The following is a 25,299-nucleotide window of genomic DNA, read 5'->3' on the forward strand; positions in this document are numbered from 1 at the left end:
AAAATATAAATTATATTCATGAAATGACTAGTGATCATCAATGTATTCAGAGTTCTTCAGTTAATATAGACATTGAATAATTCTGGTAGCTAAAGTATGTGCTGAGTTCAGTTAAATCAAATGAATTGTTTGAAGACCAATCCAGGGCTCCTGACTCATATCACGTAATAGGTACCAGGAAATCTGAGGCTTTATTTCAAATGCTATAAACCTACAAGAGCTAAGCATCCTGAACAATATTAGACATCACTGTTTATCTACAGCCTTTCTTGTGTGTGCCAAATCTTGGACATCTATGTTCTAAACCCATTTTTATTGTTGGTTCTAAAAATTAGACCCAAGGCTCTCCAAAATTATTTGATTTATTAGGCTTGCTTATGCTTTCATGATGCAATAAGAAATTTATAGTAAGTTTAGCATTTTATAGGGTCCTAAAGAGCTTTTTTGGTGTTTGATTTCATATCCTGTCAGGCCAACCTTGCCAACAGCTCATGTTTGTTTGTTTTGAGTTTTCTTTCCCTACCCTATACTCTGTCAAACTAGAAACTGAGAGGATGAGATTCACGTTTTCCCAAACAGGGACCAAGGAGAATTACCAATTTCACTTCCTGTAGCTTGTCTTTTATCTCCATTATGTAATCGAAATGAGGAAAGTGGTCTCATTATTCTTTTTTAAGGGTATATTTTTATTGTAAATTGACAAATTAAAGTAGTATATATTGAGTTCTTAAAATCGTCATTCACACAAGTCAGGCTTATAACACAGAATATACAAATTATGGGAAGTGAAGGGCTTGCCCAAAATCTAGAAAATGAGGTATAATTTAATATATCTCCTGCTTACAAAGATTGGACACAACTCCCAAAAAGATTGAGCCCAGATCCTTGATAGCCTTATACATCATGGGAAGAGTGTCAGTCCAGGTCTTCCAGTTAGCAGACATTGGGAAGGAGTTAGAAGTGCAGGAGGTTTTGGTGGAAATAACATCTGTAAAATATAACAGGAGGGGAAGTAGGATTGAATATAGGCTGAGGTAGAATGAGAGGAGTAAAAGGTGACATGCTATATTAGTCCAAGAACAACTGGATTAATGGTGGTGCTGCTTGCTGAGTGAGGAAAACTGAGAAGAGTAGGCTTGGGAGGAAAAAAGACAGCATTGCCATATAAGGTACCTATTAGGTATCTATGTGGAGACATTAAATAGGCAGTTAGGTATTGGAAGTTGAATCTCAGAGGAGCAGTCTAGGCTGAAAATATATATATACATATATAAACACACACATATACACATAATATATAAATATAATGCATGTATACATATATAATATGTATTTTACAAATAATGTATATGTAAACTATGTATTATAAGTAATTATGTATATAATTATATGTGAGAACTATGACTTCATATATATGCACACATATATGAATTTCTTTAGGACTGCTTCCCAAACTCAATTATTCTCAGGGTCAACAAATAAATGTGGATTTTCACCTCTGGGCCTACATTGTTTTATACATATTATGTTACTCTGTAAAGAAGAAAAAAGTGTATCAACTTCTAAGACCACAGAAATAAAATCATAGTATTTTACCATTTAATCCTTCCCTTATAAGAATGTATCTGCTACTTAGAAAAAGTATTCTACTCTATTAATAAATAATAAATGACACAATAAAGGTCTGTTTTTGTGACCATTTAAAGAAGTATTTTTCTAATTCTTCTCACCTCATTTGATGGCAGAAGAGCATTCGAATGGATGTAAAACTGAATGTAGGCCTGTCTCTGGTTTCTGGAAGGATTTATAAATGTGCATTTTATAGGGACAGTATTTCTTTCCCCAATGCCTTACAGGTTGCAAGAGAGACTCACGGGGAGGCTAGTCTTTGATGTTGGCCAATGTCCCATCTTTTATACCAACCGATTTTTGTTGTTTTGTTTTTCCTCCACCCAGTTATAATTTGGTGGAGGTAAGCGCAATTCTAGCTTCATAACCCCGTACACTCTTATTGCTCCAAGGAGATTAACTTTTCATATGAGCAAACATTTTGTGGTTTGTGATATTCTTCAGCTATTTTATATTTTCTTTGACAGATTTCGAACACCAATAACTGAAGGTCTTCCCAGATGACATGTGGAAAACCATAGTCTCTCTTGTCACTGCTGTTATTTCTCATTTCTCTCCATTTCCTTCCATTCGTTTAATTTCTAGTATTCCTTAGAGACCCCCTTTTTATTTTGCAAACTCTGTTTATCCCTAGTGTCAAACTATACCAACGACAAGGCATACAAATCATATGTATTTATTAGCACTTTATTTTTCATGTAAAAGGTAAGTATTGGCTAAAAAATAGACAATTTATAAATAGAGAGTATAAAGGTAAACTGAGGCTGGAGCTGAACCGGGAACAAAGACACAAGGCAAATGGCAGTGAGAATAGCCTTTTATTAGGGCTTGTGGGCAAGGTTCCTCGGTCCAAAGGTGTGGGCCGAGGAAGTCATGCTGAGGGAGGAGGGTAGGGGCTTTTTATAGCCTGAGAGGTAGGGAAGCTGGTTGTGCAAACAGGGCCTGGGGGGTCTTGAAACTCCTAGGGCAGGAGTTGAGTAAGGGTCATGAGGAAGGGGTCTTTGGAAACTGTTAACTGAAATTGCTGTTTACGAACTTGTGGAATGTAGGTGAGCTGCGGGTCATGGGGGGGTGTGGTTGCCCAGCCAGAACTTTGACACATGTAAGTCTGCGGGTGTATACAAGGGTGAAGGGAGTCTTTAACAAAAGGCCTGCTACACCGGGTAATGCCGCCATGTTGGGTCTAGATTCCTGCCTAACAGAGAGATATCTTGAATTTTTAAAGGAGAATTACCTTTCTAAAATTTCAAGACATTTCATTTTTTCTAGGGAAGAAGAGACTTTTACACATCAATCACATGCATTAGAGCAGTATAAGTGTTGCTTTTTGTGTTATTGTCTCTTGACCTCCATAGGGCCCTGAAATCCACAGAAATGCAGTGAGTAGGTGTTCAAGTGGAATAGGGTTGGAGCTGACTATGCAAGACAGAGCTCTTTCACTTCTACATTCACTTCAGCAGAACTGAGAGGCAGAGACTGGTGAAATGTTTTTTTTATAATTCACTGTCAATGATATAAAGAGGGCTTGTTCAATGGCTCATTTAATATACAAAATACTTCTCAGGTCCTGAGGTTTTGGAAATTTCTATAGCTCTTTGCTTGGCTCTTTAAAAAAATAATTTCAATGTCTACCAAACAAATATATACACTTTAAAAAGTATATTATTATAAAGTATGTTGCACCGAGTTATAAATATATACCCAGGTCTGCAATGGTGAGGAGTGCCTAGAGCCTACTGAAAGGGATGGAACATCAGGCTTCAGAGGAAATCTCACTTCAGAAAACTGTGAGTCTGGAAGGACATGAGGGAACACTGTGAAACTCACACATTCTTATTCACTCATGAGTCCAGCATTTGGACTCTTTCTCAGTGTGTTGTCCTGAGAAAGTTCAGGGAAGTTATAGCCACAATCTAGCAGTTTGGAGGGTTGGGCCCTTTCTTTCTCCCTAAGTTTACAAGAAGGACTCTATCCTGAAGAATAAGAGAAATGAGGTATCTCAGAGTCAGGCCATGCCTCTCTTTTTTTCCATGTACTTCAGAATCTCTGCTCAAGTCAGCCCTAAAGGCAGAAGAGATGAAGAAGTTTAAATTCTGTTTGAAATTGAAGCTTTAAACAGCATGTAATAATAGACAATGATGGACATTTAGGTTGATTCCATTTCTGCTATTGTGAACAGTGCTGCAATGAACATAAGTGTGCATGTATCTTTATAATAGGATTATTTCTATTCCTGTGGGTATATACCCAATAATAGGATTACTGGGTCACGTGGTATTTCCGCTGTTAGGTCTTTGAGAAATTGCCACACTGCCTTCCACAAGGGTTGAACTAATTTACACTCCCACCAACAGTATAAAAGTGTTACTTTTTCTTCACAACCTCAGCAGCCTATGTTGCTTTTTGACTTTTTAGTAATAGCCATTCTGAGGGAGGTGAGATAGTATCTCATTGTGGTTTTGATTTGCATTTCTCTAATAATCAGTAACATTAAGCTTTTTTTCATATGTTTGTTGGTCGCATGTATGTCTTCTGGAAGCCATTTTCCTCAGCATACTAACACAGGAACAGAAAACCAAACACCACATGTTCTCACAAGTGGGAGGTGAATGATGAGAACACGTGGACACATTGCTGGGGAACAACACATACTGGGGCCTGTCAAGGATCATGGGAAGTGTAGCTAAGGGCTGTCCCTTAACTCTTCCCATGAAGTGTAGCTAAGGGATACTGAGCTTAATACCTAGGTAATGGATTGACCTGTGCAGCACACCATGATGGCACATGTTTACTTATGTAACAAACCTGCACCTCCTGCCTATGTACCCCTGAACATAAAATAAAAGTTGAAAAAAAAATAGATAGTGACTCAAAATTTATGGAATTTGCAACTGACGTAATTAAGAAGGATGAGAAAACAAAACAAGATTTGAAAGAGCGTTTATATGGTTTGGCTCTGTGTCCTCACCCACATCTCATCTTGAATTGTACTTTTGTAATTGTACTTCCTACATGTTGTGGGAGAGTCCCAGTAGGAGATAATTTGAATCATGGGGGCAGTTTCCCCCATGCTGTTCTTGTGGTAGTGAATAAGTCACAAGATCTGATGGTTTTATCAGTGGTTTCCGCTTTTGCATCTTCCTTATTTTTCTCTTGCCACCACCATGTAAGAAAGGCCTTTTGCCTTCCACCATGATTCTGAGGCCTCCGCAGCTATGTGGAAGTCCAATTAAGCCTCTTTTCTTCCCAGTCTTGGGTAAGAAATCAGCAGAGTGAAAAAAAAAGACTAATACAGTAAATTGGTACTGGTAGAGTGGGGCATTGCTGAGAAGAAACCAAAAATTGTGGAAGCAACTTTGGAACTGGGTAACAGTCAGAGGTTGGGACAGTTTAGAGGGCTCAGAAGAACACAGGAAAATACGGGAAAGTTTGCAACCTCCTAGAGATATGTGAGATGGATTTGTCAAAAATGCTGATAATGATACAAACAATAAGGTCCAGGCTGAGGTGGTCTCAGATGGAGATGAGGAACTTGTTGGGAACTGGAACAAAGGTGACTCTTGTTATGTTTTAGCAAAGAGACTGGTGGCATTTTTCCCTGCCCTAGAGATTTCTGGACCTTGAACTTGAGAGAGATGATTTAGGGTATCTGGAGAAAGAAATTTCTAAACAGTAAAGCATTTAAGAGGTGGCTTGGGTTCTGTTAAAAGCATTCCATTGTAAAAGAGAAACAGAGTATAAAATTTCAGAAAATTTGCATCCTGACGATGCAGTGGAAAAGAAAAACCCATTTTTTGAGGAGAAATTTAACCTGGCTACAGAAATTTGAATACGTAATAAGGAGTCAAATGTTAATCCCCAAGACAATAGGAAAAATGTCTCCAGGGCACATGAAAGGTCTTCATGGTAGCCCCTCCTATTACAGACCTCAAAGCCTAGGAGGAAAAAATGGTCTCCTGGGCCAGGCCCAGGGTTCCCATGCTATGTGCAGCCTAGTGCCTTGATGCCCTGTGTCCCAGCCACTTCAGCCATTGCTAAAAGGGGCCAAAGCACAGCTTGGCCCATGGTTTCAGAGGGTGCAAGCCCCAAACCTTGGCAGCTTTCATAAGGTGTTGTGCCTGCAGGTGCACCAAAGTCAAAAATTGACATTCACCAACTTCCACCTACTTTTCTGAAGAGGTTTGGAAATGCCTGGATTCCCAGGTAAAAGTTTGCTGCAGGGCCAGGGCCTAATGGAGAACCTCTGCTAGGGCACTGCAGAAGGGAAATGTGGGGTCTGAGCCCCCACAGAGAGTCCCTACTGGGCCACCCCCTAGTGGAGCTGTGAGAAGAGGGCAACCATCCTCCAGACCCCAGAATATGTAGATCCACCTATAGCTTGCACTGTGTGCCTGGAAAAGCTGCAGGCACTCAAAGTCAGCCCATGAAAGCAGTGAGGAGGAAGGCTGTACCCTGCAAAGCCACAGGGGCGGAGCTGCCCAAGACTATGTAAACCTCCCGCTTGCATCAGCGTTGTCTGGATGTGAGACACAGAGTCAAAGGAGATAACTTTGGAGCTTTAAAATTTGACAACCCCACTGGATTTTGGACTTGCATGGGCCCCCTTTTTTTGGCCAATTTCTCCCATTTGGAACAGGTATATTTAACCAACACCTGTACCCCGATTGTATCTAGGAAGTAACTAGCTTGTTTTTGATTTTATAGGCTCATAGGTGGAAGGGACTTGCCTTGTCTCAGATGAGATTTTGGACTGTGGACTTCTGGGTTAATGCTAGAATGAGCTAAGACTTTGGGGGACTGTTGGGAAGGCATGATTGGTTTTGAAATGTGAGGGCACACGATTTGAAGAGGCCGGGGCAGAATGATACGGTTTGGCTGTGTCCCTACCCAAATCTCATCTTGAATTGTACTCCCACAATTCCCACATGTTGTGAGAGGGGCCCGGTGGAAGATAATTTGAATCATGGGGAAGATTCCCTCAATACTGTTCTCATGGTAGTGAATAAGTCTCATGGGTTCCGAGGGTTTTATCAAATGTTTCCTCTTTTGAATCTTTCTCATTTTTCTCTTGTTGCAACTATATAAAGAGTGCCTTCCACCTCCTGCCATGATTCTGAGGCAGCCTCCCCAGCCATGTGAAACTGTAAGTCCAGTTCAACCTCTTTTTCTTCCCAGTCTAGAGTATGTCTTTATCAGCAGTGTGAAAACGGACTAATACAAGCATTTATTAATTCAGTTAGCAAATTAATATTTACTGAGCACCTACCACATAGCAGGCATTGCTCTAGTTGCTGGAGATAAAACCACGCACAAAACAAATAAAATGCCTGCCCTCAAGGATCTTAAACTTAAATTTGATTGAGAGCATACTTGAAAGCAGTGATTAGAGATAAATTAAACCATTTTGTATATTAACTTCACCTAGTTGAAATACATCAGTAAACCTGTTAAGAGCAGTATAGAAGAATCTCACTCCCTGTACTTGAAATCTGAATTTCAGCTGTTTTTTCTCAGATATATATGTTTGCAATTTCTTGCAATAAATAAATTTTTACAAGTCTTTTTCTGAGGATAACTCTGTGTTCCATGACTTGGTTCTTTAAGAGCTGCTTATTTTCCTGCATTGTCTTTGACTGTATCTGAGAAGGTCATCTGGGCCTTAGGAATGAGTAGAATTTTCAGGTTGTTCTCAGTCCCTAAGCTCCTAAGGATCCAATTTTAAGTCTTAAAGAGCAACTTTTTTCACTATCTTCCCAGATCAGTGATACTTCTAGCAGTATATCTCTCATAAATAGTCAAATACATTTCCAGGTAAACAAGCCCCAAATTCTTTATGAGATGATTTCCAGAAGCAGGATATGCCTTTCCTGTCATTTCTCCATCTTGGTTCCACTTTACTTGTGTTCACATACAATTCAAGCTTATCTAACTTTGGCGGAAGAGTCAACATTCTTAGTTGTTTTTTCCCCTGAGTCACTTTTTGTTTAAGTTAAAGGATTTCCTTCTCCGTAGACCTTTAGATTTCATCTGAAACATTTATATTTACCTTGGGTTTTAATCGTATGTGTGATAGCAGACCCATAAGTCTATCTTTCTTCCCCCACCAAAACATTTTGCATTTCTTCTCTTACCATTTGGAGTATGAAATTAGTTGATTGGTTGTCTTTTCCAACATTGCAAGGCCATGAATTTCTGGAAACCTTGCAATCTTGCTTGCCAATGCAAACTCTTCCTTGAACTCCTCTCTTTCTTGTCAAGGAGAAGTCAACACAAAGTGACAAACAATAATAACATTGTTTTGTGTCTTTTTTCTCTCATCCTACAAATTTATTTTATATATCACCTGTCTCCCAAGTACTGTATTTCAGGTAAAACTTTCACTAGTTTTTTGTTGTTGTTGTTTGTTTGTTTGTTTTTAATTTTACCACTGCATAACATTAATTGTCATCTTTCAAGAATGCAAAATAATGTTTCTACTATTCCCTCCTTTGTTTCCAAGCAAATGTTTACAAACTTTTTAAGCAGCAACCTTCTTCTACAATGAATGACAGGTACAAGATGGAAAAAATTATAGTTATATTTTAAAGGACTAAGGAAGGGATTTTGGGTGAAAGGGCAAGAAAAAGTACTATGGACTGGAACTGACAAAGGTGCGTTTGGGATGGAGATAAGAAGCTCTGCAGGATAGACTGTGGTAAATTGGGTTTAATCCTATAGGAACTGTAAGAAAGGATGTTGTATGTTAGATATTTCTTAACTTTGAATGTCTTTTGAGGGATAGAGGTAAAGAATGAATTTCCTTTTGTATTAAACCATTGGCACTCAAGCTATGTCATACTTTCTCAGAGCTTGAACACTGGGTTATAATTTCAAAGAAGTTATTCAATACAAATCACAATGGCCTCATTTTAAACTTAAAAAACTGATTATCATAATTTATTAATTTAATAATACTAACATACTTCTAATAAAATGGTGATCTATTTTGCTTTATTGTAATCTCTGATTAGATGTGCCTAGGATTAACCATGTAGATTTAAGGAACTATTTTCCCTTTATCACAAGATATCTAGAGATTTTTTATCTTTTTTTAACGTCAAAGGTAATTTTTGAAGTGTGAATGGGAGTAAGACAAGAAATAAAACTCGATTATTGTATTTTTCTTCTTTCAACACAAAAAGTCAGTACAAAAGCCACAAATATTATACTGTTTTATACCTATCATTTTGATTCACAGTCACATTAATTTTCTCTACGTTTCTCCAAAGCAGAAATACAGATGGATAGCTTAAAATGGGAGAGTAGGGAGCAGTTAAAAGCAATTACATTTTCAAGCCTGTGATGCTTGGATTGAAAATTTATAAGAGTTATAGGTCAATTGTATTGAGTAATATATATTAAAGATCTGTTTGGGACTTTTATTTTGCTGAATTTTACTCACTGTATTCACCTTTAGACATTTAAAGAATAGGGAATAGTGAAAACTCAAATTTAGGGGCTGAATTTCATAGCCTATTTTTAATATATTTTATATTATACAGCACATATTCTTAGGATAATAGGAGAACATGATAGAGTAGTTTAAAGAGCCCAGTGCTGAGTTAAGAGATGATGGTAATTGTCCTTTGACACTAACTATAGCTAGAATTTTAGCTAGTAACTTATACCTCTCCAAATTCTAATTTTCATATCTTCATCTGAAGGGACTGATGATTTAATAAAATTCTATTCTACTGTAAAATTTTACTGAAAAATGATTTTGATTAGTCATATGTAACAAAATATTTTCTGATTTATAGTTAGTAAAATCCACAAAATATGAGCTTATTATTATAATTTACTCCCAGTAAGTAAAAAGAACATTTGAACTTGAGTATTCACTCAAGCACGTTTTTCTCTGGAAGAGATGATTATTATCTTTACACGTTCTTTCCCAGTTTTGTTATCAGTAAATAGAGAAAATAAAATAATGTATATATCCATGAAAGCAAAATAATAAACTATGCACTCATAAACTGTGAGGCAATGTGTACTGCATTATTTTCTCTCTTAATATATACATAAAGAAGTAAGGCTGGGCACAGTGATTCATGCCTATAATTCCAGCACTTTGAGAGGCAAAGTTGGGTGCATCGCTTGAGCCTAGGAGTTTGAGACCAGCTTGGGCAACATGGCAATACCCTGTCTTTACCAAAAAAAGAAAAAAAAAAAAAAACTTAGCTGAATGTGGTGTTGTTCTCCTGTAGTCCCAGCTACTTGGGAGACTGAGACAGAAGAATCCCTTGAGTCCAGGAGGTGGGGATTGCAGCGAGCTGAGTTTCCGTCACTGCACTCCAGCCTGGGCAACAGAATGAGACTGTCTCTTCCTCTCTCACACGCGCACACACACACACTCAATATTATATAATATATATTATATAATAAAATTTATATATTATATAAACATATATATACTTACTTTATCCACCTTAAGCAGAAATAGAATCATATTTTAAACATAGGAGTTATAAGTGGAGAATGGGAATACCAATGGATTGCAAGGTCATAATATGACTGCTTTAAAAACCAAGGGGAAGTAGTCAATGGTGATATTAACTTGCTTACATTACTTTGTGTTTCGAAGACATCAAAATACAATAATGGAAATAAATTACCAGAAAACTATTCATAAACAATTTTGGTGTTCATAATTACTATTTCTACTAACACCAAGAAGGTGTAATTAGGTGAAGCAATACACTTCTAATCATTTTTTGCAAAACATATCATGTTAGGAATGCTGGATGCTAACCAATCATCATTCTGAAAGTAGAGAGGTAGATAGGTGAATACATATGTACATATATATGTAGATTCATATGGCTAAGTCTACACACACATGCATTCTTATTGTGTTTTTTAAATGTAGTTTCGTGGATTTCTGTGAAAAGGAGAAAATTATCAAAAAGATTTTTCCTAAAAATGTTTGGAAGTTTACTCATTCTGAGTTACATATTTTTAAAAAAATACCAAAAAAAAAAAAAAAGGAAAATTATCTATTGGGAACTTCCATTGTTTGCAAATGTTAGGATATCTTAAGGATTATGGATTTTTTAACAGCAAGCAAGAAGGACTTTTTTCTTTTTTTGTTGGCCAGAATAAATTTTTATAGTGAAACATGACCCCACTTGTACAAAGCTTGTACTGTCTTTCAGTGCTCATTAAACCCTAAAGAGCTCAAATCACCATTTCATGGATTTGAACTCTTTCTATTCAGTGTCTTCACATTTGTTATTTTGCCCATATGTCCTATTAAAAGTAATAGATAATTCTTCTCTCACTTTCTGACTCTTGTTTTCAATATGGTGCTTGTAACTGATGAAGTGCTTGTAACTGATAAAGTGAAATAAGATGAGATCTTTATTTGCCCCTTAACTTTGTACTGTGTATTTCATTTGGCATCATGTCCTGGGAAATCCATTAGCTACCCCATTCGGAGACGTCAGAATTCTCTTCAAGTTAAATCAAGGAAAATTGCTGTAATTAAATTTTACCAGTTTCTTCAATTATGCTCTAATGGAACATTTCCGAAAAGGGATGTAACTTAATGAATGCTATAGGAAAACTCTGAAATGCTGAACTTGTGTCAAGAGTGATTTTTTAAATTAGGGAATGTTTGAAAAGCTACTTGTACAAAAACAAATCAGAAATATCTGCATGAAAATCCAAATTCAATATTTTCATTTTTTAATTACCAAGGGCTTATAAACCACTAACTGTATATGATGATTCTTAATTATGAAAATAAATATACATTTCATCACATCAAATGTAAATATTATAATTATATGGTATTTTTTAAGTTTTGAAAGCTAAATTTGTAGATAAATTAATAATTTAAGGTGTTATATTTTTCTATTGTGTTTAAGTGTATCTCCATAAAACAAGATAAATTCATCTTTACTATCAGTTAAATGTATAATATTTTTTACATTACTTACTTTGTTTTATCAGGAATGAATGACCTTTCAGGTGTTTTTTTTTTATGTTTTTGAGTAAATGGACTTATAAAATAGTTAAATATATTAGTCAATGAAAAGTAGACACAATTTTGTTTTATGAGGTAACAGAAAGAATATTTAAAGAGGTATATTATACAATATTACCATGTTAGGAAAAACAATGAGGTAGCAATAAAGAAGAAATGGATTGTTTCAGGGCAATATGATTGATTTGTGAGGAGGAAGTCAGACTGTATAAAATGCCTGTTCAATGTTGGAGTATAAGCATGATTCTTTTCATTTTGTACTACAAATCTCCAACCTAATCTTTCTGAAAGTCTTTCAGAAAAAGATGAGATAATGACAATCTCATGCTTCTTGGCTTACCCTCTCATAAACCCTGCTCTCAAACTTTAGAATATCGATTGTTTTCTAATATTATCCATTTGGTGACCACTTTCTTTTCAACAAATATTACTAGAATGCTCAATTATCAGCTGTTAAATCTCTGAACAATATCCTTTGTCTGGCCAGCTGCTGAAACGTCCAGTTGCTGGGCTTATTTCATCTCAGATACATAGGCGGCCTGCCAATAGCGTCACATCCCAGCACCCTTCAAGGGGTCCTGATACCGTCCTTTCAGTGGCCAGCTGTTGCAGTTATAGTTAAATAATTGCCAAACTAAAGGCCACAAGAAACAATGCCTTGTCATTCTTCTTCTTCTTTTTTTTTTTTTTTTTTGAGCTTTTATCTTGCCCAAGCTTCATCATCAATGTCATATTGCTATAAGCCATAGCCAGCATCTTACAGATCTCCAGAAAGCTTTTAGAAGTTATTTTGTATTCATTGTAGATGGCGAATAATTGAAGCAATCCACCTGCTCTGGGGCTTGTCTGTCAACTTTGATATCAGTAGCGGCATGAGTGACACTGGCTTATTGTTATGAATTTGGGTACTGGTTTTTTAGACATAGAGAAAAATGTATGTTTTAAGATATATCTCTATAGGACATTTTGCTCCTGAAAAGTATGACTAAGTATTACACTTTTTAGTATTCATTATTGCATTACTATTTTATCCCTAAACATTTATTTCAAATAAGAAAATAAATTGAATTATGTTTATAAAATAAAAATGTGCTAAGTGTACAAGAATATTTAAATTATGGAAAATATATAAAGGAGTAAATAATCTATCTCCTTGACATCAAAATAACCACTTTTAAATATTAGGCTTTGCTTCCAGTCTTGCCTCTGGAAACTACGTGTATTTCCAATAATAATTTCTTTTTTTCCCAGACCTTTAATCTGATGATTTTAAAAAAAATAACATTTACTGTTACCTTTCCATGTCTATCTTTAGGATTTTACAAATCAAAATAAGCATATGCAGATAAATATAATTCAGCTATTTTTAGTTAAAATATTATGTTCCTCTATAGTTTTCTGTTTTCATTTAATAAATTTGTGTATTGTTTTGGGTAAAGCTATTTTTCTCATAAGTAGTATGTTAATAACATTTGCTCATATCTGTAAAAATATTTAAAACCTTAATTTTAATTAAACATAAATTTCCATCTTCTTTATTAACGATCTTTACTTGATCATTAAAATGATGTTTTGAATTTAGGGCATCTATGTTTTTTTATTTTATAAACACAGTTGCAATGAGCAATGTGGCTTATAAGTGTGGATAGTTTTGATTATTTATTAGGGCTAGGCTTCTAGAACTAAACTTAATGATAAAAAGACATAAAACTTAAAAAAATTTTGATTCACATTGCCTCTTGCTTAAAAGAAAGAAAACGTATGCTCCAATAAATAGTATAAGAATATCTGTTTTGGCAAAGCATGTATAACTATTTTTATGCTATACATTTCCCAAAGATAATGATTATTTTTATATTAATTAATTAAATATTCTATATACAGTTACTTTTAAAATATTTTGTTGTTATATGTAAAAAATCAGAAAAAAGTTGAGAAAATAATTACTACTTGCATTTTATCAATGCATATGTAGATGATATACGTTAATTTAAATGGATATGTATATATAAACACAACCACAGATACTAATGCTATGTCTATATAAAATTTGTCACTTTTTGCAAAAGTGGAATCAAACCCTAAAAACTGTTTTATAATAAGATAGAGGACATTAACTAGGAGAAGAATATAATCTAATCAAACGTGGTATTGAGAAAACTGAATTTTTATATTTATAGTCATATAAATCATTAGGATCAAGAATTAAGTGCAACCAGATTGAAAATTCAAGTGTAAATAAGAGAAAACTTTAAAATAATTAACAGCAATTATATATTTTTTGCACAAGACTGTATTTTCTTAAACAAGATATAAAATGTAAACAAAATATTAAAGATAAACAATGGTATGTGAAACTATGGAAAAACTAAAACATTGAGACATAGTTTAAAAAACCAGTGTAAATTATAAAATACATGAGATGTTAGAAAGGTTACGGTAAAAACAAATGTTTATTGCTGTGAGAGTACAAATTGTTCTAACTATTTTAGAGTAATATTTGATTATATTTAGTCCAATTTAAAAGTCACGTAACCTAAGGCATAGGAATAGGAATTGTACTTTTAAATATGTATTTTTAAAATGCACTCATACATGTACATGCAAAGTTATATAAAGCTCAACCAGCATTTTGTATGTCTAAATGGTAGAAAACCAGTATGATGAACAAATATACATGATGAGATTAAGTAGTAAAGTAACTTTGTACTCATTTCCCAGTGTGTCTTTATTTGATGGAGTTAGGTTTTTAACTTTAAAAAGCTGACAGGACTTGTCATTTTTCTCTGATTATTTTAAATCACAAAAAAAATCTAACATATATACATATGTGTGTGTGTGTGTATGTGTGTGTGTGTGTGTACAGCAACAATAAAAAGCCCAGTCTCTTATAATTAAAAAAAAAATCTAGTTAAAGTATTTTCAAAACCTAAGTTCCACCCTGTAGTTAAGCCTCTACTCTGAGAACAGGAGTGTAGTTAGATTATTTTTTCTTTATCTCTCATGATTACTCACCTTCATAGTTTCTTAGTCCTTTACCTTCCAAGAATGGAAGTCTAGGGATGGAACAAAATAAGAGAAATTAGACGAAATAACAAGTCTTCATTGTCAGGTAATATATCATAAGTTAATATTTTCTTGTTCTGTCTTGGAAGATCTCAAAAGCAAACTCCTATCCAGGAAGGCATTTGTGGTTCCTTACAGAAACTCCCCCACTGCCAGTCATGTCTCACAGCAGTGCCCTCCCACAGCAGTGCCCTCCTTTGAGTCAGGCTCTCTTCCTCTCTGAGGTCTTTCTAGCTTTCCTAGCTTTACTCTGCTGAGTCTATATTCCTTGCCAAGTGCATTTCATGGAAAGACTTAGAATGACACCCTCCTGTGCACTCTCCTTTCATAGCTTCCAGCCAGTCTACATAAAACACTAATAATATATATTCATTATTTGCCCTAATAAAGTCTTGTCCAAACTGATTCCACTACAACAGAAAGATCTACTTTGGCTTGTCTGTAAGCAGCTAGCTAGCTCATCTCCAGACCTGTAGAGCTGTCAAGAGGGAATTTGACAGTAATACAATATATTCTTCAACTATAGGAAATGCATATGGCACTTACCACATGGCATTCCTTGATTCTCTTTCATTAGACTTGAAATGAGGAACAGGTACCTTTTATCCTGTGAATGCATAGAAAACCAATAGTAATCACCAAAAGTCCTTTTAAAACTCATCCTCTGTTAGTATCCAAGAAATGCATTTATTCTTAATATGTAGTTAAGACAATAATAATAATCCCTAGAAATAATAAATGGCTATTAGTAATTTAGTTTATTTCATGTGTATAGCAATAAAGTCACTTAACTTTTAAGAATCATTAAAAATATTCAATTGTTTATGAAAAAGAATATTGTTAACTATTTTATCAAAAATATAATTTATGATTAAAATAAAAATAATAATAGATATTATGTAGGGCTAGACATAATTATGTAAAATTATAGGATAGATTGGAGGAAAGTATAATAATGATGACTATGTATTAGTGACTACTACCACTAGGAAATAAAAGGAAAGATTTAAGATGGTAGTCAAATAAATAGCTAATGTGTACATATACACTTTTTTTTTTCTCATTTTTCAAATTTTCTTCAAATGTAAAATTTTAAAATAGCATTACATATATTCAGTTTTCTTAGAAAAGTCATTTGCAAAAGTATGGTTTTCTATGTATGCTTCTCATTTTGATTTTTGTTTCAAGTTGTTTTATTTTAAAAATGTTTGTAACAACCACTAAAGAGCAAAAGACTTACCTATGTGAAAGGGAAAGAATAACTGAAGGAGGAAGACCCATGAAAAAAAAAGGAAGAGAATGTGATCAATACTAAAACCAGGGAAGTGATTTTTCCTGTGACATTAGAAAGGACACGTCCATCCGTAATACAGATCTAACCAAGGAAAGGTAGATGTAAATATTATTGTAGATGTGCAATAGAGGGATCTGTAATTTAATTAAATGTATGTTTTTTTCTTACAGTGAATTTCTTCTACATACTTCCTGTAATTTAGCTCTTTCAGATCACCATAGAAGAGCGGTTTAAGTAGTAACAGACATAATCTATGTGAAAAAATAAATAAACATGTTTAACCTATGAACCAAAAGTAAGTGAATGTCTTTTAAGGCAGATAAATTATCCATAATTTAAAACCCACTTTTCTCCACAGCTTGGTGAAGAAAGGGCAATTTTAGCATTTTGTAGACAGTGTTTCCTAAATTGGTGGAATAAATATTTATTGCTACAATCTTGATAAAGTAACAGTTTTCAAAGATTATGCAGTGACATTTGCCTATTAATTTTGTTCTTCTTGCACAAAAAGCTATGTTTCTTTCACATATTTTGATATTTCATGCTTGTTTTTCTGTAATTGTAATAATAATAATGTCTTAAGTTTTAACTCAAGGGCTGAAGAATGTTTTTCCTTGTTCATTTAAATCATTCCAAGAAGGTGGGTTAGAAAAAGGCCTATATGCACTTTTAATATAATTTATTTATCATCTGTCATACACTGACTCTCACAGCTTCATATAATTCTTATTTGTAATCTCAAAGTATGCATACTGAATTTGTTTTTTTTAATTTTTTCCTTACTGTACTTTGAAAACTTAATCTCTTCATGCATTTAGAAAAATGAAATCAATATTCTCAATTTGTTTAAAATTTCCCCTCCTTTATTTACCCTTAAAGATCTTGGAATGTATATATTTATTTGACACATGTGGACAGTGGTATGATAATTTTTTTCAGTATTATAAATCCTTCCTTGATGCATTTCATATCTAATCAATATTATAGAGGCAACAATATGTAAAGTATATATTGAGCGTGAGCTTGACACTATCCATAGACCCATCCTATGGCCTTAGATAATCAACATATCCACCTGTATTAGTCCATTCTCAAGTTACTATAATTATGTACCTGAGACTGGGTAATTTATAAAGGAAAGAGGTTTAACTGACTTACAGATCTGTACGGTTGGAGTAGCCTCCAGAAACTTATAATCATGGCAGAAGGGGAAGCAAACACATCCTTCTTCACATGGAGACAGCAAGGGGAAGTGGAGAGCAAAGTTGTGGAAAAGCCTCTTATAAAACCATCACATCTCAGGAGAGCTTACTCACTATCATGAGAATAATAGGAAGGTAACCACACTGTGATTAAACTACCTCCCTCTGGGTCCCTCCTACAACATGTGGGGATTATGGGAACTACAATTCAAGATGAGATATGGGTGGGGACACAGCCAAACCAAATCATTCCAACCCTAGACCCTCCCAAATCTTATGTCCTCACATTTCGAAATATAATCATGCCTTCCCAACAGCTACCCAAAGTCTTAATGCATTCCAGCATTAACTTAAATGTTCAAGTTCAAAGTCGCATCTGAGACAAGGCAAGTCCCTTCCACCTTTGAGCTTGTAAAATCAAAAGCAAGTTAGTTATTTCACAGATACAATGGAGGTACAGGCATTGAGTAAATATACTCATCCCAAATGGGAGAAACTTGCTAAAACAAAGGGGCTACAGATCCCATGCAATTTTGAAAATCAGTAGGGCAATCATTAAACTTTACAAGTCCAAAATGATCCCCTTTGATTCCATATCTCATATCCAGGTCACAATGATACAAGAGGTGGGCTCCTTCAGCCTTGGGCAGCTCTGCCCCTGTGGCTTTGTAGGGTACAGTATCCCTCTCAGCCGCTTTCATGGGCTGGCATTGACTGCCTAAGGCTTTTTCAGGTGTGCAGTGGAAACTGTTAGTGGATCTACCATTCTGGGGTCTGGAGCATGGTGGCCCTCTTCTCATAGCTCCACCAAGTACTGCCCCACTGGAAACTCTGTGTTGGGGCATGAACCCCACATTTTCCTTCTGCACTGCCCTAGCAGAGGTTCTCCATGAGGGCTCCGCCCTTGACGCAGATTTCAGCCTCGACATCCAGGCACTTTCATACATCCTCTGAAATCTAGGCAGAGGTTCCCAAGCCTCAATTCTTGACTTCTGCACACTTGCAGGCCCAACACCATATGGAAGATGCAAAGGTTTGGGGCTTGCACTCTCTGAATCAATGGCTTGAGCTGTTGGACCCTTTTAGCCATGGCTGGAGTGGCTGGGACACAGGGAACCACGTCCCAACACTGCATGAAACAGCAATGCCCTAGGCCAGGCCCACAAAACCCTTTTTATTTTTCTACTAGGCCTCCAGGCTTGTGATGAGAGAGTGTGCCATGAAGATCTCTGACATGCCCTAGAAACATTTTTCCCATTGTTGTGGAGGTTAACATTTGTCTCCTCATTACTTACGCAAATTTTTGTAGCCACTTGAATTTCTACTCAGAAGATGGTTTTTTCTTTCCTCTCTCATTCTCAGTCTGTAAATTTTTCAAACTTTTTTGTTCTGCTTCATCTTGAATGCTTTGCTACTTAGATATTTCTTCTGCCAGATACCCTAAGCATCTCTCTCAAGTTCGAAGTTCCAAAGATCTCTAAGGTGGGGGAAAATGCCACCAGTACCTTTGCATAGCAAGAGTGACCTTTACTCCAGTTTCCAAAAAGTTTCTTTATCTCCGTCTGAAACCACCTCAACCTGGACTTTATTGCCCATGTCACTATCAGCATTTTGGTCAAAGCCATTCGACAAATCTCTAGGTAGTTCCCAACTTTCCCACATCTTCCTGGCTTCTGAGCCCTCCAAATATCTTGGAAGTTCCAAACTTTCCACATTTTCCTGTCTTCTTCTGAGCCTTCTAACTGTTCCAACCTCTGCCTGTTATCCAGTTCCAAAGTTGCTTCCACGTTTTCAGGTATCTGTACAGCTGTGCCCCACTACCTGTTACCAATTTATTGTATTAGTCCATTCTCAAGTTGCTATAAGGACTTACCTGAGAATGGGTACTTTATAAAGAAAAGAGATTTAACTGACTCTCAGTTCCCCAGGACTGGGAAAGCCTCAGGAAACCTACAGTCATGGTGGAAGGGGAAGAAAACATGTCCTTCTTCACATGGTGGGAGCAAGAAGTGCAGAGCAAAGTCAAGGGAAAGCCCCTTATAAAACCATCACATCTCATGAGAACTCACTTACCATCAAGAGAACAGCATGGAGGTAACGTCCCCATTATTCAGTTACCTCCCACTGGGTCCCTCCCATGACACCTGGGGATTACGGGAGCTATAGTTCAAGATAAAATTTAAGTGGGGACACAGCCAAACCATATCACTACCTTTATTTTATCTGATCACAAAATATTACAAAATAATAATAACAGTAATAATCTCAAAGAAACATAGAGAAGATTAATAAAACACAGTTTTAAGGACACTATTTAAGATGCATTGTGTAAGCCAAAAATATTCCTATTCAAGAAATAAAATATGATTTGAAAACTGTAATTGGGATATTCCATGATGAAACATACAAAGCAAACCACAATATTTCCTTAGCTTTACATATAGATTTATAATTTATCAAGTACTTATATGTATATTGTTTCAATGTCTTAATTATTTCTATTTTATTTTCTTATTTGTTTCTATTTTATTATTAAACAGCTGTTCTTTGAAGAAAATGTTGAAAATGTAGAAAAAAACATAAAGAATAAAACCTCAGAATGTACCTCCAAGATACAACCAAAATTCATATTTGTTTTTATTTATTTGCTTATTTAAGCCAAGTTTTGTCTCTATTACTTATACTGGAGGGCAGTGGTGCAATCTCAGCTCACTGCAACCTCTGCCTCCTGGGCTTAAGCCATCCTCCCACCTTATCCTCTTGAGTAGCTGGGAATATGGGCACATGCCACCACACCCAGCTAACTTTGTATTTTTTGTAGAGACAGGGTTTTGCCATGTTGCCCAGGCTGGCCTTGAACTCATGAGCTTAAGCCATCTGCCTGTCTTGTCCTCCCAAAGTGCTGGGATTACAGGCATGAGCCACAATGCCCAGCCTCATATTTGTTTATTTTTAATACATTTACCTGATTATTTGAAAGTGAATATCTTAAAATATATCTCTTAACCTGAAAATATTTCTGTCATGTTTAAAATAAATAATTTATATCCAATATGTAATGATGACATCAACTGGAGTTTGGGGGCTTACTATCACTAAGGCAGAGCGAGGAGAGACATTCAGAGTTAGAGACCGAGAAAAAGGGAATTAACAAGCTTCTTTTAAAATAGTCAGGAACTGACAACACTATAAAGGAAAGGTGTCCTTCTTTAGCATAACTGATTTAATATGCAGATTTTGAAATCTGACAGAGTCCTAAAGCTCCTGAAGGCATTAGTGACTTTTTTCTTGAGTTTAAAGAGTATGAAACATCATATGAGCCCACCCTTCAAAGCACCAAGTTACAATGCTCTAAAGGCATTTGGCATATTCTTATTGACTTATAGACCATGGAAATAATGACAAAAGGAAAAATATTCTGCAGAGATTTGAATATATTTATTGTAGCACTCTTGACAGTCATCTTATAACTTGACTACCAAGTGGGGATTTTGGGACCCGTTAGTGGCAAAGCTGTGGGGGAAAAAAAAAAAAGTCACTTATTTTAAGCTACTGGAAACTTTAATAGTGCTGGACTACTAGTGCGTTAACTTATCTCTACAACAAATTTTCAGTCTACTAAACAAGAAGAAGATAGCGTGAATTCATATAAGATCAAAATGACAAATTCAAGTGATTCTTTTTTATATTTAAGTGTCTCTTGGGAGTTTTGTGGCTGTGCACAGAAGAAAAATGTCTAAGACACTGTGAATTAAGGTTTTTAATAAAAAAATGAGCTTTATATTCAACTAAAATAGAATATTAAGTGATTTTGATTTTAAAATAGCAAAAACAAAGAAAAATTTTCCTTGTAAGTATTATAACAATAATATAATAGTAATATAATGTAACAGTAATAGACCTAACATCTATGGAGTCATTGCACAGATGCTGTACAAAATATTTTATACATATTTTCTTTCTTCTTCCACACAACTCTATGAGGTAGGTTCAGTCATTGACTTCCTCCACAGATCATAAAACTGAGCCATAGAACAATTCAGTACCTGGAACAATAGATCCAGTAAGCAGAAGATCTGGGATTTGAATCCAGAGACTTTGACTCTAGAGCCTATTATTTGAAATACTAATCTTTAAATCTCATTAAATGAACCACAGATAAACGCAGATAAATCATTTTGGACATTATCATGGAGAAGATTCCCTTTTAGGAATGTTTTTTGGAACTTTTCATTCTCTGCATGTTAGTTCATCCTTTGCTCGCTGTCTTCTACAACTTTAACTTTGGCCTAAACAATGGCAATTGCTATTCGGTTACTTCTAAACTCAATTCTGGTCATGACATTTTCACTTTGTTATCTTCAGACCAACAGCAGATAACTGAGGCAATGGAGTATAAAAAGCATAGATTATGTGATGCAATATTCAATAAAAATATAATATAAAATAGTCTCAAAGAGATTAATATATCAAAAGAAATACTAGGCTCAGCCTGGGGGCAGTGGCTCATGCTGGTAATCTCAAGATTTGAGAGGCCAAGGTGGGAGGATCACTTGAGTCCACCAGTTTGATACCAGCCTGGACAACATAATGGGACCCCATCTCTACACAAAATGAAAAAAAAAAAAAGTAGCCAGGCATGGTGGCATGCACCTGTAGTCCCAGCTACTCCTACTCAGGAGGTCAAGACATGAGGATCATTTGAGCCCAGGAGTTTGGGGTTGCAGTGAGCTATGATTATGCCACTTCACTCCAGCCTGGATTACAAAGTGAAACTCTGTCTCTAAAAGATATAAAACAAATATCCAAAATATTAGGCTTAAAGAACTGTCATGATGCCACATATTTCATTTTTTATCCTCTTGTTGTTGTAGGTGATCCAACAAATAATATTATATTGGATATCCAAGTTAAGATTCAGTTAAAAGATAGGAGGGGCAGAAAGATGGAAATGGGGATTTGCTTAAATCTCTCATGGCAGCAGTGGCTTATTAATACTTCACCCATTAATAAGCATTTTTTCTTTGCACACATTGGCAAAGCTAAAAAACCTACAGGCCTGTGCACAGTACAGGGGACAGGGCCTGCTCCATTAAGTTCACCACGTGTCTAAGGCCAAACCGGACTCAGCCTGGGAAGCAGGAGATACCAAAAAAGGGAGAAGAAAGTAAGGGGCTGAGCAACACATTCTTAGTTCCTTCTTCATAAGGGAAAGGGAGATAAATTATTGTTCGTGTGTGTGTGTGTGTATGTGTGAGTGTGTGTGTGTGTGTTTAATTAGATAGAGGTGATTGCTGAGGTAGGACAAACGCAAAAACTAACCCTCTCATTTTAAAAACAATCATTAGGAAATTATATTCCCCTCACCATTATTGTTTATATTTTAGTGTTGAAAGTAGCTTCATACTATCATACAAAATATTCTTATCTTACAATTTTAAAAACACATATGCAAAAATATAAAAATAAAATTTTTCTATAATTTTATCAGCCAGGAGAAAATAACTGTTATGTTTCCCTTGATATCATTTTAGTCTTGTGTTTTGTAAATATAAAATCATTAATGTGCATTCTATTATTGAGATTTACTTGTCTCTTCCTCTCTCTTTCCCAGTCTCTCTCTCTCATACACATGCATATCATGACAATATTTTCATGATGTTATATCTCATTCTAAAACATGTTCCTCACTGCATATAGTTCATAAACAATGAGCTTTTGTTAACAAAGTCCCTTGTGGGGACATTTGATTTCTTTCTAGTTTTCACTCCTATTCTCACCACTTGCAACTACTGGGTAACTACTCATAGTTAATTCACTTTTAATAAGTATATTGGCCATTTGGATATCCTTCTTGGACAATGCCTGTCTGAAATTCTTGTCTACTTTCTTTTAGCTTGCCTACCACTTCTTATGAAATTATAGATCTTTAAATATTCCAATATGACCTTCTTGTCTTAAACATTTTCTCCATAGTTTCCTTTTTCTCACTTACAGACTCCATCATTTCTTTTTGTTTTTATAATGTCATTTAATAATCAATTTAAAAAATTTCATGTAATCCAGTTGAGTAATTTGTTAGTCTTTCAATGATTAACCGTTTAAATACATCATGATTTCAAGGTTATGAAGATGTTCTCTTCTACATTTTCTTCTGGAAGTATTGTTTTGCTACTTCCACAAGGTGCTTGGGATTATTTCTGTAAAGGGTATATGATACAGATTAAGTTCATTTATTATTAATATTACTATTTATTTGCCCACGTGTATATTCAGTTGACCAAGTATGGATTATTCAAAATGCCACACTTTTCTACTGTTTATCATGCCACTTTGGCCTGTGCTACCTACTATTTCTGGATTTCACACCTGAGTGATTGTCTGCCTTCTTCCCCTAATTAGTATAGTTTTAGTATAAATCTCAATGTCCAATAAAGAATTTTTCCCACCTTGCTCTCCCTTGACAAGTATTTATAGAATATTCATGACCCTTTGCATTTCTAGATAACTTCTAATTGCATGTCAACTTCTACCAGAAACCTATGAGATTTTATTGGGATTTCATGGAATGTTTGTTTCATAAATATAATATATCCCTCTATTTTATGTGTTTACTAATGTGTTCAATAATGCTTGAAATGTGTTTGAAGAGTTTATAAGTATCTTTCATTTGGTTTATTTCTAGATTTTATATTTTCAAATTTTATGCTATTGCTGATTACACTCTTTTTCAGTTTAATGTATAATTGCTTGTTAATGGTTTAATAAAAATGAGCTGATTTTTGTATATTGACCTTGTATTCATCAATCTGGCCAACATAAACTTTAAATTTTTATGCAGGTTTAATTTTAGATTTTCATAATTAATGTAAATAATGGTAGTTTTATTTATTTATTTGTCATCACCCACGTCATACTGTGTTATTGCCCTGGCTATGATTTCTAATAAGGTATGGTGATAGTGGACATTCTTAACTCATTTCCAATCTGAAAAGATTTAACTTTATTTAAAACATTTTACTATTAAATGGGATAGTAGTTATATAAGTCACCTATCCATATGTTTTTCTATCCCCTTTCAGATTGATGAATAAATGTCTTCCTAGTTCGCTTAAAGTTTTGTATTAATAATTGTTCAATTATATCAAAGTTTTCCATGTATTGAGCTAATAATGTGAACTGCCTCCTTTATTCCCTTAATGTAAAGAATTACACTGATTCATTTTCAAAAATGTTAAACCAATTCATAATTCTGGAAAACACAAATTTAATTACAATGCACATTTTTATATAACATAATAAGTTTGCTAGTATGTTTTGAATCTATGTTTACATTTATGGATCAATCAAAATTTTGATATCCTTACTTACTCTTTGGTGTTCCATCAGTTTCTGTAAAAGGAGTATTAATATTTTCCACTGCATATTTGATATTTTTCTCTGTATATTTTTGTTTTATAATTTTGAGGCTATATTACTAATAGTATACAAAATTAGCACTATAATATCCTCCTGGTAAATAGCATTCTTTAAATGTTGCCTTATATTTCTAATCATATCTTGTACTACTCTTCCTACATTCCAAACATATTTGGTTCAATTACTTGCTAAAACCTTTCAATATATGTTCATGATTAAGATGGCATTATCTTTCTAAGATTAGAGAAAAATCTCTTCAAAAGTCTCCATACAATTAAGGACAGATTGTATGACATGACATGGAAAACCTTCCATGATGTTCATAAAATTGGCTCTCTAATACTGTCTTCCATTATATCCATCTGATCTTGTGTAGTCAAATCGTTCTGGATATTGAGAAGTTCAGCTCCTAGTTCAAAACTATGTGTAATCTGTTAGGCCCAGACACCAGGTTATCACAAAATTTAACTTGGTTAGGTTGGTGCAAAAGTTATTGTGGTTTTTGTCATTACTTTAAATAACTTTTGCACTGACCTAAATAGTTCTCATGGGAGAAAGGTGCTGCTCTCACACCAGATTTGGTGCACAGCCAAGATATTGCAGGCCCTGAAGAGAGTGCAGCCAACATTTCAGGACTCACTGGCCAGTTATGGTCTTATGCA

General features: G+C 34.9%; 2 long non-coding RNA genes across 2 annotated transcripts in view; both read right to left on the bottom strand.

Annotated features, from left to right (window-relative positions):
- Positions 1-665: 665 nt before the first annotated feature.
- Positions 666-15,499, bottom strand: LOC108585313. Its single transcript, XR_002521659.2, has 3 exons — positions 15,269-15,499; positions 14,672-14,712; positions 666-988 (listed from the first exon to the last, which is right to left on the bottom strand). It is a non-coding gene; the product is annotated as an uncharacterized LOC108585313 (long non-coding RNA).
- Positions 15,500-20,190: 4,691 nt separating this feature from the next.
- The window catches only part of LOC110743131, a 42,173-nt gene continuing 37,064 nt past the window's right edge, over positions 20,191-25,299 (bottom strand). The window contains exon 3 of the long non-coding RNA XR_002521660.2: positions 20,191-20,731. This is a non-coding gene — a long non-coding RNA (uncharacterized LOC110743131). The remainder of the gene's footprint in view (positions 20,732-25,299) is intronic.

The sequence above is a fragment of the Papio anubis genome, chromosome 6 (assembly GCF_008728515.1).
Source record: "Papio anubis isolate 15944 chromosome 6, Panubis1.0, whole genome shotgun sequence".
NCBI classification, from domain to species: domain Eukaryota; kingdom Metazoa; phylum Chordata; class Mammalia; order Primates; family Cercopithecidae; genus Papio; species Papio anubis.